We start from the raw sequence: 3,352 nt of genomic DNA on the forward strand, positions 1-3,352 counted from the left end.
AGATTCTCACTCACCTCCCAATAAGAAATGAGGGTGCCTGCATGACAGGGTGTATGGAGAGTGACCAGGCCAGTAGGAAGGTGAGACAACAAGCTCTGGTTTAACTGCTTGCTTCTGCATCTGATTTGACTTCACTAATTGCCGTGGGTGGTTCAGGCCTTGCCCCTGCCAGCACTGGGACACATCTCTCCAATCTGCTGCTGTCTGCTGCTAGCTCATTTCTCTTTGTATGGCTGATGCACAGGCTCTTGGCACACGGGCCAGCTCACACACCTCAGTAGCACCTTGTGATTAACAGGCAGAAGCACAAAGGCTCCTGGCATGCTGGCCAGCTTGTACAGCCCACTAGCCTTTGCTGTCCTGTGGCATCATGCAAAACCTGCTGAGAGGCCCAAGCTGTTTGCCAGAGAGAATTTATTCTCCATGATAGCTTTTAAATAATGATGCCTGAAGTAACCATATTAAGCAATTGGAATCACAGTACAATTAAGAATCTAAGGAGGTCATCTAGTCTGCCTTCTTCCTCAAAGCAAGACCAATTTAAATGCTAGGTCAAGGTTGCCCAAGGCATTGTCCAGCCAAGTTCTGAATGTCTCCAAGGATGGAGATTTTACAGCTCTTGGGCAAATTGGGAGAGTGCTTGATCAGTCTCATCATGAAGAATTTTTACTGTGTGTTTCATTGGAATTTTCATTGCTACTGCTTGATTCCATTGCCTTCAGTCCTTGCACTGGGAACAGTGTAGCTCCATCTCCTCTATAACTTTTGATAGGTAGTTAGTAGAGTTATCAAATAGATTCATCCCCCAATCCGGTGCCATTCTCTCAGCCTCTCTTTATGTGACCTGGCAAGCCTAGCTGTTCTCTGCCAGACTTGCACCACATTGTCTATGTCTTTTTTGTGCAACTGAGCCACAAAATTGGGCACTACTCAGATAGTCTCTCGCAAGGGTTAAATAGCAGGGAAAAATAACTTCCTTTGAATTGCTAGCTACGTTCATCCTGTCACTGCTTGCCTCCACTGCTCTGATTCACACTGAACTTATCCACTAGGATTCACAGATGCCTTTTTGGAACTGCCCTGGCCAGTCACTTGCTCTCCTGTAGCATTGTAGTTTTTACACCATGATGCAAGACTTTGCCTTTGAACTTCTTGAGGTTTCTGTAAGTCCCTTTCTGCAGTCTGTTGATTGTCCCTCTGACTGAAAGCCCTGCTCCCAGTCTCCACTGGAAGCCTCCACCACCACAATCCCCTACCCTGTCCCCAGTTTGGTGTCATCCAGAATCTTAACAAAGGTTCATCCCATCCTATTCCATCACTTAGGTTGTTAATGATGACAGTAAAGAACACAGGGATCAGTATCAATCCCTGAAGAATGCTACCAGCAACCATCCACCACCTGGTCTTCAAAACACTGATTTTTTTTTTTAAGCCTGGACAGTCTGGACAGTTTTTTACACACTGTGCAATCTTCCAGTCTATATCTTTCCATTTTTTCTACAGTGGCACTATGGATGCAGTGTCAAGGACCATGCTAAAGTTAGGGTAGATGACATCCACTGCTTTCCCTTTATCTACCAAGCCAGTCATCTTAATGTAAAAGATAATAATTGTGCCTGTACTTCCGGCACAATTTGGCTTTGGAAAACCCCAGCATGTTGTTTCACTGTTTTGTCCCTCATGCACTTGGCAATGAGTGTTTGTGAGGTTTGATCCATGATCTTACTGGGGGCTGCCATGGATATGACTGACTTGTAGTTTCCCAGAACTTCGTCCATTTTGTTCATCTCCACAACTCTTAAAAAAGGAGAGAGAAAGCTCCCCCACAGGAAGACTGGCCTGTTCCCTCAGGAACATCAGATGCCCAGCTGGTCCCAGTGCTTTTGCCTGGTCCACAAAACTGGTTCATGGACTGATCTAGTTCTGCCATGGGCAGTACCTCACTCTACCAGGCACTGTTACCAGCCACAGATATTTGGGAGCCCTGAGAGTGGACCTTGCCAATTAACTCAGGCAAAGAAGACATCAAGCAATTGAGCCTTTCCCATGTCCTTTGTCACTAAGTAGGTCCCCTGCATTACTCGGCAGGTCCATACTTTCTTCCTCTTTCTGATTGAGCAGTTGTGACCCGTTGTACAGGAGAAGGACAGTGATGGAACAGTTCTCACCAAGGCAGTTGTCACAGCTCTCACCAAGGCAACTGGCACCAGCCTGGCTGCTCCATACTGTCAAAAGAATGCAGAAGGAGACAGACACCGTTGCCCATCTGGGTGAGATGGGGGATAAGAGAGCACTCCCAAGGGGTCCCAAATGGAAAATGTAAGAGTATGCTGTATATGACCAAGAGATTGCCAGAAACCCATCCATGCTGGGAATACAGACAGAAATCTGAGTTCACCTTAGAAGACAATAAATGTCTTCTGGGAAAAGAAGCAGCAATCAACCCATTGATCTAACCGAGGCTTAAACAACCATAATTCAGCAAACTATTAAGACACCTATCTAGTTGTCCACTTAATAGAACTACCCTGGAAAATACCCATTCACTGAAGTTGAATAAGAATAAGTGCATTATAACTTACATTACTGCCAGTCGACAGATGGAGCAAGCTAAGATGAAACCCGGGCCATTATAATATAGTGATCTTTTTGTAATTTTTTTCTGTCTGAAACACACATAACTTTTGAAGATGTAAATTCGTAAAACGTCATGCTTTATGTATTACATTTTTGGCATCTACTTTAGTTTTTAAGAATGGATGTTGTCTAATTATGCAGTGCAGCTTTGGATGAGAAAATATACTAAGTGTGCATTAAACAGACAACTTTAAATAATGGCACTTGTGCTAAGAAGTGTATTTTCTGGCAAGCAACTAATTTATAATGGTCATAGATATATGCATTAGTGTATGAAATGCTTGTCTTTATTTATTGATTTGAAGGGGCAGTATTATATTTTTGAATACGTCTTCTTTATTGGATCCTGTTTTAATCTGCAACAGACCTTGTTATATTTCATGTCTTAGGATATTCACACCACCTGAAAAACAGACAATGAGAATAACTATACAATAAATAAAACCTCCCAATTAATACTGTGTGTTTAAAAAGACATAAGCATATAAAGTTCAGCTGTATCCTTTTCTTCTGACTTTTTACCATGTCTTGGTTTGCTTTTAATGTGCATATCAGAGGTAAAGAGAATGATATTAAATGACCAAATTTACAGCGTTCTTAGTGCATAAACCACTACACTAGATCTTTCTAAGCCAATTTAATTTTTAGCTTTATTCTTGGCTTAATGCAATGTTTTAGTTCATTGCACTTTTTGGATGTGCAGAAGCAAAGATAA

This window comes from Neopelma chrysocephalum, unplaced genomic scaffold (assembly GCF_003984885.1).
Source record: "Neopelma chrysocephalum unplaced genomic scaffold, ASM398488v2 Primary Assembly neopelma1_22b, whole genome shotgun sequence".
Lineage (NCBI taxonomy): Eukaryota > Metazoa > Chordata > Aves > Passeriformes > Pipridae > Neopelma > Neopelma chrysocephalum.